Source organism: Limanda limanda, chromosome 5, assembly GCF_963576545.1.
Source record: "Limanda limanda chromosome 5, fLimLim1.1, whole genome shotgun sequence".
NCBI lineage: Eukaryota > Metazoa > Chordata > Actinopteri > Pleuronectiformes > Pleuronectidae > Limanda > Limanda limanda.
Window position 1 is genome coordinate 12,078,161 of NC_083640.1, and position 14,031 is coordinate 12,092,191.

The window sequence follows — 14,031 nt, forward strand, 5'->3', positions numbered from 1 at the left end:
CTTCTCCCCCAGAGGAGCAGTTATATTTTTAGTAAATCACCTGTTATGTGCTTGCTTGTCTTTGGTTTCCCTTTAGTTTTTATTGAGTAAGACAATTAATGCACTTTTAAGATAACATAAGAAAAAAGGAGATAAAATAAAAACAAGCACAACAACAACGACAGAGAATTTAGAAAATGCAAGTAATTGATATTATTAGTATCGAGACATTAGAGTTAAAAACTTGTATATGCACATAGGCCAAAGATATAAAAAACACCACACAATGCTAAAATACAGAATTATAATAAATATAAAAAATGGCAACAGAAAAAAATATAAAAATCAATATCCTGTACAGTTGCAGTTAATAGTTCAGCTTTTTGCAGAAAAGCAATGGCAAAATATTGGAATTTTGATATCAATATCTACCATTCTACCTGAGTGTATTTCTGTGTGGAAATAATTCAAAAGATGCTAAAAAGAGAGCGAAAAACTTCAGTCTTGTGCTTTGCAGAAGCAGGTTGCTCCACCACCTGCTGCGTAGATAAGTGAGTCCTGCTCGAAGAGAGAGTGGAGTCACATAGTGTCGACGCAGCCAAACAGTGTGGCCGCTGCTGCAGTTACTGTATATGTGCTTGAGCCCACAAAGCCTGGACAGGAAGTGGGTGTCTGTGACTACAGTCAAAACACCATGAAGTTATCAGCCACACCAGCAACGCCCTCAATTTCCAGACTTTTTTTGTTCCCTTTCCTTTATTTTTCCAACTCTGTGAGTGTGTGTGTGTGTGTGTGTGTGTGTGTGTGTGTGTGTGTGTGTGAAGGGGGGGGGGGCGGTAATGGTCTGGTACAGTTGACATCAGTTTCTCCGCTCGTTCCCATTCCTCTATGATTTTCTATCAGCTGTGGAATTTGAACCATTCTGCCTTTATAGGGTGAGGCCCAATCTTTCTGTCTGCCCCTGCTCGGAGGACTGGGTTGTCTCCAGGGGTACGTAGCTGGGAGCGTGTGTTTGTGTGTGTGTGTGTGCGCGTGTGTGTGTGGGTAACTTGGGCTTTCCAGTACTGTTGCACACAAAACATTCCTGGCTGCTGGATGGTTGACTACTGGGCCAAGTCCACACAGCTGGGAGTCATATAAGAAGCTGTGTCTTTGTGTGAGTTGAGCAATATCACACACAAAGAAACACAAAAAGACATACACACCGAGCACACACACACACACACACACACACACACACACACACACACACACACACACATGCTGACACACAGAAACACACACATAACAGTCTGCTCCAAGGCCACACCTCCCATCAAACTGGATCCAGAATGACCAGGGGCTGTGCGACTGTATTGTTTGTTTGTGTACAAATGCACAAACAGTATATGAATATATTCAAGGACAGAGAGTTGTAATTATCAAAGCGATCCTTTCAAGGAACACTTGAATACACACATTCTTGGACGCCAACACAGGCATTCATGCGCAAAAAGAGGAAAAAATAAAACCAACAGAGAATCACAGTCGTTGTACAACAGTGTCTTCTTCTCTTACCAGCACCACATGATGTTTGTCCTCTTAAGTAAGTATTGGAGAGAGGGTAAAAGGGGAGAGAGTGAGACAGAGAGAAAGAGAGACAGAGAAGGAGAGAAGCAAGTGACTGTGCTGGTGATGGCAAGCAGACAGTTTGCTTCTCTCTTGCTGGCTGCCTCTTTGGTTGTTTTTTTACACAGGCCGTCAGAAGCAAAGAATGTGTATTCAAGAGCAGAAAGCAGAGCGAGGTATCGGCAGGGGAAAGTTAAGGAAGATCGGCCTCGTGTTAAGAGAAGAGGAGGAGAGGAAAGGAGAGGAGAGAAGTTTGAAAGTGAACAAGACAGAAACTCAGCGGAGAGCAGAAAGGAGGGAGGGAAAAGGAGCGCAGATTCTGAGGAAGAGGGACACAAAGGGGATTTTTGGCTAAAAGGGAAATTAGAGCAGAGCAGGCCAAGGGAGTGAGAGAGAAAGAGAGAGAAAGAGAGAGAAAGAGAGAGAAAGAGAACGACAGATTGGGAAAGAGAGCAAGGGGGTCAGTCGCTGGATTCCATATGACTGTAAACATGACAAATCAGAGAAAAACAAGTGGTTTAAATCCTCTTTCAGCTCGAATCTTTGTCTAGTTTCTCTTTTTAGTTTGAGCTGAACTAATGGTAAAGAAAGGATTCAATAAGAAAGTCCTTTAGGAAATGTCTAACATGCAAAGAAAACAAATAACTATATGAAAAAGAGGTGTCATACACGTAGAAGACGCTGACAAAGTGAGTCAACTTAGAAAGACAATGACGTACGAGTGCTGTTGCCAATAATGCCCAACGGCAGTGTGGGTGTGTTGTAAACAAAAACATGCGAATACCGTAATAAGAATCATGTAAAATCAAACACAAATGCTTTTAACAGCATTTTTTTCACACTCATAATATCCGGCATGTCTGTGGCACATGTAAATGAGTGCAGGAAGTACAAAACCCCTTATCTAGACCACCAGATGGGATGACATGAGTTGTTTGTGTGTGTGTGTGTGTGTGTGCTCAAGGAGATAGAACAAGCAAATGAGACAGTATGTGTGTCTGTGTGTTTACACATGTGTTTCTGTGTGTACTTGTACCATATCTATACCTTTGTGAGGATCATTTTAAGCATAGCCCCTAGAGAGTGAGGCCATTTTGACAAGTCCTCACTTTTTTAATGGACCTTTAAGGGGTTAAGACTTGGTTTTAGGGTTAGGGCTAGAATTAGGTTATGTGCTAGGGAATGCAATATGCCAACGAGTGTCCTCACTTAGGTAGAAGTACAAGAATGTGTGATTGTGTTTGTGCGTGTGGTGGGCGAGGCTTTGATAGGAAGGTGATGTGTTGCCAGTGAGGACAGGACAGGTCAGGGTCGGACCAAAAGGGTGAGAGGAGATAAAGGAGCCAGATAATTTGAGGAAGGGATTCCTCGTCGAGCTGCGGCCGCTCAGACTGCTCCGGGTTCAGGAGTCACACACGGTGGTTGTGTCCAGAGCTCCAGAATCCTGATAGGGAGGTGTGTTACACAACCACAATGCCAGATACAATAATGGGACAGAGTTCTCGGTCAAAGGTCGTACGCAGCAAGAATCGTTTTGCTTTTTGGATTGCAGTTATTCAACAAAATCACAGTTGCTTCAAAACAAGTTGATTGGAAATGTTGAAAATGTGCTGTTTGTATTTTGCCTTGAATGTCATTTCTGCCCTCGCACAGATGGGTTGCTTGGTTATAGCTCTTCTCTATTTATGTTATTGTTTGAGCCAGTTTGTATGTGTGCGCTCTCTTATATATCTATTCTGCAACAGATATATATCTGTATCTGTGCATCTGCATGATTATGCATTTTTGTATGTGTGCCTGCAATTTGATCCCAGGGTGTCTCTTTCTTTAGCATCTGCTCCTCTCGTTTGTGGCGGAAAGCCGATCCCCTACGGGTGAATTGGCTCCAAAGTCATATGACTGAGGAAATGGCAACGTTAAAGTGAATGCGCCGTAATCACAGATTGCATTTCACGCCATAGGGGGTCATGGAGGGGTTTTACAGTGGAAGTTACTGGAATCTGTGTGTGTATTCTGGGGCACTAACATGGTCGGACGGGTGTGGTTGTTTCCTTGCATCCCGTACAGGAGTCAGTAGGCCGACCCACCAGCACTTCCCTTGTCCGTATGGGTCCAAGCAGCCCCATATGTCTGGCTTGTGTGCTGTTCACGTGCAGTTATAATCTCCAGCGTCTCTCATTGTGCCTGCGAGCCTCGGCTGTATGTCTCTCCATCTTCCTGTTTGTTCTCACATCATGCCTGCCAGCCTGTCTATCCACCTGGCTTCCTGTAATAGCAATAACTCACATCCCAACACACACAAACACACACACACACACACATCCGCTACAACTCAGTGGCTTTGGCTTTTATTTAGTGAGAATTAAGAAACTCCAATTAGCACCTACAGCAACATCGGTGATTGGCTGTGTCTGGGTGAGAACAGGGGGAGACAGAGGGAGGGAGGGAGGGTTTGTTCAAGGTTTCGGGGAAAATAAAAATAGATCTGGGAGGATCCACCGTTTCCTGTCCCAGACATTTGCCCTCATGTTCTTTAGCATAGCCAGTAGTTGATTGCTGGTGTTAATGAGACGCTGGTTGATTTGTGACCTTTCGTTGTTCCCATGAAAGCTTCAAACGTCCCTGAATGCCCCCATGGCCTCCCTCTAACGCTGCTCCTCTTCCTCACACCTAGACTGCATCACATTCAAGATCAAATCTTCCAAAAGTCATTAGCAGACACACACACACATTCAGGAGCGATGACTCACAGAGACCTATGTTTTGCTTTTTATAGACAAACACATTGACAGACGCATACACTCCCTGCCTGTCTGTGTGTGTCTGTGAGTGCGCGCGTGTGTGTGTGTGTGTGTCTGTGTGTGTGCGTGTGTGTGTGTGTCTCTTCTAATAACAGCTGGAGGCTTTTAACTAATCTGTAGTGAGAGAAACGCCCAAGGGTGCCATTCTTGCTAATCAGGGTCAGACCAGTTTCAGTGTTGGCCCAGCCACATGAAACCACAGGATTTTAATCTGTGATTTTGTTTTGCGCTCATCGAGTTGCACGTGTCCAGAGGTCAAACTGTGTCTCACATTTATTTTTCATACGTAGACATTGTTGTGTGTGTGTGTGTGTGTGTGTGTGTATGTGTGTGTGTTTTTGAAACGCCCAGATACCATCTGATCGAGGGCTGCATCGTTTTTGCAGATTCAGGAAGCTGATGCAACCTGACTGACACTCTCTCTCTCTCTCTCTCTCTCTCTCTCTCTCTCTCTCTCTCTCTCTCTCTCTCTCTCTCTCTCTCTCTCTCTCTCACACACACACAAACAGCGCACACTGGGATGCACATGCTCACACCAAACTGGATAAATCAGAAACGATTACTGAGGGCTGTGAGTTAAAAAACTCTGTCATCCTCCCAGTCAGTGTTTGCCTGACTCCAGTGTCTGTGGTTTCCCCCCATATGGAAATCTGAAATGAACTCACCACATGTTATGTGGTATGGTTGGCCATTTTCAGCTCAGATCTATTTTTAGTCGTGGCACACTTCAAGGATTTTTTTCCCTGAATGGAGGAAAAACTTCATAACACTTAAAAGTCAGGTTGGTTCTCCACTTTCTTTGCACATCTGCCAAATCAACAGCATACAACATGATGAGTTAATAGATTTGATCTAGATAAAGATAAGGATAATTCATTACTTAACAAACCCAATTTGGTCATTTAAGAGGCGGACATTTTTTTAAATGTTATACAATCTGTATGATATTGCTTCTCTCTCCTCCCTCTCTTCCCAGAATAGGCTACATCACTCCAGTTTCAACATAAATATCCAATCAATATTATCAGTATCATTCCTATTTAATATCACGTGCCACCTTTTACTTCCCCTTCGACGCACTGATCGGTAACACAGCGGTGCCGACTGTAAATCTAAACGTAACTCTTAAAAGCCCTATCGGATTGCAGAGGGGGCGATTATTTGAGATACAAATGGCTGGAGTCTCTCAGTGTGTTGTCATCATGGTTGTCATCTTAACAATACTCTGGTTTAAATGTTCACAAGTGGTCATACGATCAGCTGTAATTATCCGGACTTCACCAACCCAAGGAGCGGCCACTCCTCTCGCCCTCACCCCTCGCCTCTGATTCAAATGATTACAGCCGGTGTGTGGCCGTGCTGCAGCTTGGCTTTGGCTCAATGACATGTGGTCACAGTGTGCAGTGACTATTGCACGCCGCTTGTATCACCAGACCACCGCTAAGCAGTGCGGAAATAACCGGACACCAGTATAGATTTTTCCATCACACTATTTGCGGATGCCTACTGTTATAGTGTATCATCTATGTGTGTGTGTGTGTTTGTGTTTGTGTTTGTGTGTGTGTGTGTGTGTGTGTGTGTGTGTGTGTGTGTGTGTGTGTGTGTGTGTGTGTGTGTGTGTGTGTGTGTGTGTGTGTGTGTGTGTGTTTGTGTGTGTGTGTGTGTGTGTCTGCTTGAATGTGCTGTTTTGTTTAGCAACATTCCCACAATTGGAGATACATGTTCGACTCCATCCTGACAGATTTAGCCCATATACAGGGAACAGGATTCCACTGCTGTCAGGTGAACTTTGTGTTTCTGTATGTGGTGTTTGTCAGTTTGGCCCATCGTGGTCTTTGGTCTTTACTCTGTCTGTGCAAACTTGTATGGTTTCATACAAGTTTGTTTTTGTGTTTGTCTAAGGGCAAGACAATATGAGGAACTCTCTTCTAACAGAGCTGCACAAGAGAATAAACAACATGCAGACTTTTTGAAGTCAACACAACAAAAGGACCTTCCTGTTATGCCTCCGGTTTCTGTATTGTTGTTTATTTGTCTGTCTGTGATATTGTTTTTCCCACTCCCGCTCTTTTCCTCCCTTCTGTTTGCTCCTCTCTATTTCTGTTTCTGGGAGCAGCAGCATGATTCAAAAAGGGGCAGATGGATACAGGATTAGTCTGATACAAATATAGATATTTTGGACTGGAAGTGAAGTTTAAAACAACCTGATTTGATTTTCGAGTTTTTTATTAATACACATACAAATTTGTCAAGGATCAAGGAGATTGAAGGACAGTATTTTATAATGAAATAATCAACATACTGTATATGAGGCTGTAGATTTCAAAGCAAACTTAACAGGGAAATTATATTATGTCAAAACCAAATTGTCGCTGTCTATATTTCTTATGGATCACTGGAGACTGTTTTCCCATCAATCCTCCAGATCAAACCATGTAAATCAATCACTCTGGTCCCAGGTAGATAAGCCGTAAAAGGCTGGGAACCGCTGCTCTGCACTTTACAGAGAGCGGTGGGTTGATGTGCTGACTGTGTGCAGTGTGATCTCAGCTATGCTTCTCTGTGCCAGACTGAAGTCCAGAAGTGTTTGGCTTGGCTTCACTCTCTGTTTGATCAAGCTGTTCCTGGAATACTGACCGACCTGTGAGACCGAGTGCATCTTTCTCCTCTCGGCTTCAGCACTTTCCCTTCGCTCCTGACATTGTTCAGACACTTGAAGAATTCAATTTCCTCTGGTTAATATGCATTTCTGTAATTCCGAAACATAGTGATGTGTCCCTTTCCTACATGTATGAGACAATAGATTAACATTTTCCCACATGGACCACTAAGGAGGAATGAGGACTCCATTTGCCCTCACTCACCTTTTCCTTGTTTGTTGTCGGATATCAACCCCAGTCGAAAGTTTACTCTGAAACATCCTCACCAGACTGTGAGAGTGGCTGCGGACCTGCGCTCGGTTCACAGAGGTCGTCGACATTCCTGACATCACCACAGGTAGCAGCAAAACATGTCAGTGTGCAGTGATAGATGGCACAGATTATTGGAAAGACCTTCCGGCCGACTATAAATTACAGTTCTTTGTGGCTAACAGGCCATTGATCTGCCATCGGTGGCCCTGTCAATAATGCTTCTTAGTGTACCTTATAGTATAGTGCTGCACAGCATGTTAGCCATAATGATAAACCACTTCCTCTTCTTATTTGTCCGGTTTATTGGTGAACACCAATGTGATAATATCATCCTTATCCCAGCTGATGGACTTACTAAATATAATAATACTAATACTTCCAAACTTATTAGGAAGTTACCAGATAATATAACTGGAGCATTAAATCACTTTCGAACTGACAGAGAACCCATTGGACTAGTATCGATGGTGTAAGTGTTTTCTTTTTAATCCAATCAGAGGTGGCAGAGTGAAAAGGCTCAGTGGATTACACTGGTTGGATTTCTCAAAGCATGATACAGCAGAAATGTTTGATTTCGGTCAGTAAGAATCGCACCGTCATGTACAGATCTTTGGTCTATTCTCTGTTTTCCTCAGTATATTTGTTAGCCTCAGCTTTAGTGTCAGAATATAGTGTATTTTTTGTCTCTCAGACAATGTCATGCAGCATCTTTATGGAAAATGTAAAACTTTTTAAAAAATATTTTAACTATGAAATTTTGCATTTAGATGTTCACCATAGGCAACAACATGAATACTGATCAAGGCTCTTCCAGCTTCCATCCATAGTGCAAAGTCAGATGCAGATTTGGGTTGTTAATTTGAGCGTGACTGTTTGTCTCTGTATGTTCACCATGCAACACGCTGGCAACCCCAGGTATACCCCGCCTCTCACCTAGTGTGATTGGATTGAATTGGCTCTAGCTCTCCCCACGACCTTTAAAAGGATAAGTGGTGTAGATGATAGATGGGTGGATTTTAGGACTAAGACTACATCAAGGTCTTTGAGGTTGTGTTTATTTGCTGTCGTTTTTATCTTTACTGCTCCTGCAGTCAGTGTCCTTTTAGGCCAAGACCTGCTGAGGTTGCTTCCTTTGCTAAACCTAAATCCTTCATGGACTAAGAACAAAGTCTAGGTCCTCAGCATCAGAGATTTTAGAGTCTTGTTTCTCTTCAGATCGTAAAAATCTTTCACATTTGCAACAGTCCAAGACATCAGGCATCAGGTCCCGAGTTCGCAAGGGCTCAGACCTGCACAGTGCTGCTCGCAGCCCTAGTTAAAAGTAATCTTCCTTGCTACACTTTTGGGTGTACAGTGCCTCCTTACGATTCAACCAGCCACCTTGGATTGTACCCACTTAGTGTCTGTATCACAATATGAACTGTGCTCAAGGTTCTAGGCTCAGGTTAAAAGAGTGCAAACGTTTCAGCGGTCACCTATCACTTTAAGATTTTTTAGCAGCAGCTGAAGAGAGCCTTAATAAGATTAGCCCTGGCACTTGACAGCCACAGCTTAAGAGGCCCCTCCGCTGACCTACCCAGCAGAGTGTGTGCAGATGTGTTTGTTCGCATGCATGTGTGTGTGATTTTAAGATTGAGTTTTTTCAGTGTTCATGTATGTCTCCATGTGTCTGTACATGAACATGGGCAGAGCGAGACATGCCTGTGCAACCTCAATCCCCTCAAGTCAGAATGCACATATAACTTCCAGGGTTCCAGATTGCCTCTGCTACACACAGTTTGTCTTTATCACAGAGGCCATCTGCCACTCGGGAATTTTGAACATCCACTCAATCATCACTTCCACCTTTTCTAGCCCCAAGGCCCTTCCCTGGCTCCGGTTTTGTGAAACTGCTTTAAAATTACAGGCAAGGATTCGAGCAAAACAAAAAAACAATTAGTCCAACAGACTGCACATCGAATAACTGGAATTTCTCACGTCAGTTTTGACCTACTTTGCACTTTGAAATGGTTAATCTACATGCACACGATCCATGGGAAGTACTATACTAACAGATGAGCTGGTGCTGTTGTGAAAGTGAAGAATATGCAGCAGCATTTGTGTTCTTACCAGGCTCTGTTTTGCAAAAGCCAGGCACCTCAGTGTTGAACATTTAAGTTGGCATCAATATCCATAATCCCAGGTCTGTTTATTCTCAGGGAGAAAACAGGGAGTTAACCACAACCCCTCCCCTTCCCCTCTTCCTTCCCTCCATCCTTCCCTGTTGTTTAGCTATTGCCACCTATATCCAGCCTTTTGCTCCGGGACCTCGAGCCACTTTACATTCCCAACATATTCCACCATCATGGTCTGTCATCACCGTCAGTATTATAGTCAGTGAACACTTATCTACAGCTAGGGAGTCTGAATTACAATCTTATGTCATCCCACATGCTGTGGCAATGAGGGAGTAACAGCTACTGACAGGTATGTCAGCAGATACCAGATAACGCGTATTAGCTCATAAATCTCAATATCTGATTCAGCTTTCACAGATTCTATGACAGCAGTTAAGGAATAGGATCTAGTATGAGACGATTGATGTTTTAAGATTGTACAATAAATTACATATATATGAAGAATCATGAGAGATACGATAATATGCGTACTTGTCTCAATTAAACGTAATAGAACAGATTTGATTGAGGTAACAGGAATTTGTTATTTGCTAAATATAGGCATAAAATATTTCAATTATTAAATTAAAAAGGAGCTGAGCACATTTGGTTAGCAAAGTTGCCTCACAGAGAGAAGGTTCCTGGTTCAGGTAGGGTCTTTCTGTATGTAGCTTGCATGCTCCATCCATGTCTTTGTGGGATTTCTCCAGGTGCTCCAGCTTCTTCCCACAGACCAAAGCCTTGTAGGTTGGAGTTAAGTTAATTGGAGACTCTAAATTGTCCATAAGTGTGAATGTGAGTGACCTGTGCGGAATATAAAATGAAATGTTTATTTTTGAAACTGTAGAATGTAAGTCTTGACATACAAAAGTTTAAAGAACAGAATCAATAAGGAATATTGAAGGAATATAAACCATAAGTTCTCCAAAACACAAAAGCATTTCAGAAATGTTACATTAAACCACTTCTGAGTACCACACTACAACATTATAGTATTTTTCGTTTTCTGTTGTGAGCAGTGGACTGATATGTCTTCATTAGGATATAATGAGGCAATAAAAGCTGGTCGCACACACAGAGTTTTGACTGACTGCAGATAAGACGGTTCTATCGTGAGTAAACAACATCCTCAGCGTCTCCTCCTGCTGGACTCAGTCTGCCTCTCGCTGTACTTTCTCCCAGGCCTTATCTGGTGTTGAATGTTTTTCACTCGGCTGACATGCCCGTCATCCGGTGCCAAACAGGGCCGCTGTTACAAAACACATTCTGTTTCATGCCAGGGTGCCAGTCCTGGCAACGGATCTCTGTCACTTGTCCATGTCAAAAAGTGTGTGTGTGTGCGTGTGTGTGTGAAAGCGAAAATGAGAGGGGGAAGGGAATGAAAAATCGATTCGATAGATGTGAAATTGTTTGATTTTCATATTTTTAATGCAACAGGTCAGTTTAGGAATGACAGTTTCTACCGAGCTCATACCACTTAAGCCTTCATTTTCAGTATTGACCTTTGATCTCTGAATTTTGAAACAAACAAACTGAAATTCCTGTGAATGGTGTCGTTTTCTTCTTGCTACCCTGGAAAACTAAGACTTGTGTCAAAGTCATCCTGACAAACAAAGAGGCTAAAGATATCTTACATTAAATCTACATATGCGATATACAATGCTGGTTGTGTGTGTGTGAGTGTCAGGTCTGAAGGTAGAATTTAATCTCTGATACTGTTATCAGTTCCATGGTGCTGCAGGACTATTTGGAAGACCCACTGCAGCTCTGACCTACTTGTGTGAGCTTGCAGGGTTGTATGTAGACTGTTTTTCATTGAGTGTGTGTTGCATATCTGTGTGTGTGTGTGTGTGTGTGTCTGGTGTGTGTGTGTGTGTGTGTGTGTGTGTGTGTGTGTGTGTGTGTGTGTGTGTGTGTGTGTTGTGTGTGTGTGTGTGTGAGGCGTACTCTCTGTGGACGTTGGGAGTGTGAGAAGCTGCCTGTTTTGACAGCTTTAGAACAGTTCCAGTACAGTGTAGGGGCAGGGGGTGTGTGTGGGCCTGCTGGATGTTCGGGTGAGCCGCGGGGTGAGAAGAGGGTCAGCGGGCAGGAGAGGATGAGATGAAGGGGGGAAGAGTTTCGTTCCAAAATGCTCCACAGCCATAAAACCGATACTCGATATCCAGTGCTTCATATCGAATATAAACTCATGATGTCATTTGAAATCAATCTGTGTGAGGCCACATTCACTTGCAACATAATGTAAACAAGGAGAGTCTCACCAGCAGTTGTTTTGTAAGAACAGGTCACATATTTACTAAATGGATTATTGATTGCAAAATGAATCCTTTACTGGTATGTGTGATGAAAAATTAGATGAGGATTTTTGCATCTGAGGAAAAATCTTCTACATATTCTGAGATGTGTTCTTACCTGTGTTACAATGCCGATTATACAGCAGAATGATACAGAACCCATTGTGCATTTTGATAAATACCCAAATAATAAGGGTATTTGTCAAAAATGCCGATAAATGCGTCACTCCATCCACGAGAGACGAAGGCTATTCCAGGATTCATAGCTCTTAATTAAATGTAAATGTTTTTTAGAAAGGAAATGGTGGCGGCAAGTGACAAGACTTCCGTTGCTTGAGTATCACACTTCAACTTAATCAAACAGCTAATGGTCCACATGTTGATAGAAAAAAAGGGGCATTGGAACTTTCTTGTCATGTCCAACTTCAGCTCTGTTGCTAGGTAACAGTAATAAGGATGGGACAATCTGGTAAAGCTGATCACGGAAAGACTCTCTAGACCAGTATGTCTCATTTTGGTTCAACCTTTGCGGTCTACAAAGGAGGCAGACGTCATGTGCAGTGTAGACTATGCGTCCTCTGAAGGATGCAGCCCCTCATTTGGGACGCAGCTTGTGCCCTTTCGATTGTTGCGCTCCATGGGAGAGGTATATGTGACATTTTGGTCAGTCAGGTTTTCGTATGTTTGCTTTTCTGTCATTGTGCTTTGAAGATTGCTTGTTAGTTGAAGGTTATTGTATCATATGCGAACCAACTTTCGGATGTTTCATTTGTTTGGGGGCTCCACATATGTACAAATTGAGTGGAGCATTTGTTTCTTCAGAATAATCAGATATCTCCTCCAAAGACATTCATGGTTTCCAGCGTCCAAATCACAGTGCAGAGATCACCTGACTCCAACGGTTACACCTGCAACTAAATCAAACCAAGAAATAAATATTTGAGCCGGACTTGATTGAAATTGTGGTTATGAGCATTGGACGGCACTGAATACACAGCAGAATAAACCTTGAATTCGTCCTCCCAGCTGGATGCTCCTTATTGAAGCAGTCGTGCCAAAGAACTCTCTCAGCTCATTCTCCCACCTTTAGTGTAAAAGCTATGGGAGTAAACTTCCCACACAGTTAATAAAAGCAGCGATAAAGCTTGTAAAGAAAAACCCCAATGTCTTTTTTTTTTAATCTTCTCTAGCTGAAAAGGCCAGACATTTCATTGGTGCCTGAGCTTCTTGAGAGTTCTCTCACAAGTGCACCCCTCCAACAAAAAAAGCTCGAACCTCTCCACCTCTCTAAGCCCCTTCAGTGCCAGTGCTGTTGAACCCCTGTTTTCTCCAGCACCATTCCAACCCCATCTTTCACGCCGTATAATTCTGCCCATGCCAGCCGGGTCAGGGGGGGCAGGGTTTTCTCATGGACAACACGAGACAGACAGATGTGAAATCACCACTAGTTGCACAGTAAACTCCTGTTCATTTATTTAGCGGTGTTGGTGTTTGCTTGTGAATATTGTTTTCATTGTGGGTCTGCTGGGACAAGGGTGGAGATATTAGTGTGTTGCTGCAACATGAACCTGCATCATTTACCTCTCATCACATAATCTGACTGATCCAGTGATCTGCACTAGGATCTACCGCAAACAGGCTCGCTCTTGGTGCAGTGACATGATGTAGCAGTGAGAGTTTGCACCTCCTTTGTTCCAGTGGAATCAATACCAGGTTTTACCAGTAGATGTCTGTCTTCAGTCTTCCACAGACCAGACTTTGTAGACCCACATGAACAATCACAACCAAGTTCACCCGAGTGAAACACTCAGATGTAATCTTATACAAATTCCCCTTTTATCTTAAATTGCATACATGACTGTGATGTCATGTATGCAAAGGCAGGTTCACCTCATTCACATGTCTGGCTCTTCAAGTCTTCACTTTCACATCAAATTTCCAAAGCCATTTACATTTAAGTTAAAAATAGCTTTTCTGGCAGAATAGCGTGGTATATATTTTTTTATCTTTTGGCCTCTTGGCAGAACATGGCTGCACGTTTCTTCTCTTCTGCAGCTTAACATTCCAGAGATGAATTCCCAGGGACTGAGATCTTGGAAAAATCCAAGAGAAAAAAAAGTGGCTGGGTTATTTTCGTCAGAAATTCACGATGTGTCTTTCTTCTCTTTCGCTTGGCTTCTGTGTTGCCTTTTGTAGCAACACACAAGTGTTGCTATGTGGTGGCCAGTTGCTATGCCTGAGCACCCAGAATAACCATAGAAGAAAAATCCTCTCCATTTCC

General features: G+C 42.9%; 1 protein-coding gene across 6 annotated transcripts in view; it reads left to right on the forward strand.

The window, feature by feature from the left end:
• The window catches only part of rhobtb4 (Rho related BTB domain containing 4), a 38,931-nt gene that overhangs the window by 1,271 nt on the left and 23,629 nt on the right, over positions 1 to 14,031 (forward strand). Inside the window, exon 1 of one of the 6 annotated variants that reach the window (XM_061072221.1) lies at positions 5,136 to 5,169. The exons of 3 other annotated variants lie outside the window; for them this stretch is intronic. The gene's annotated coding sequence lies outside the window, so the exon portion shown is untranslated. Of the gene's footprint in view, positions 1 to 5,135; positions 5,170 to 6,117; positions 6,171 to 7,363; positions 7,386 to 14,031 lie in introns of those variants that run through there. 2 more of the 6 variants (XM_061072222.1, XM_061072224.1) reach the window with 2 other exon arrangements.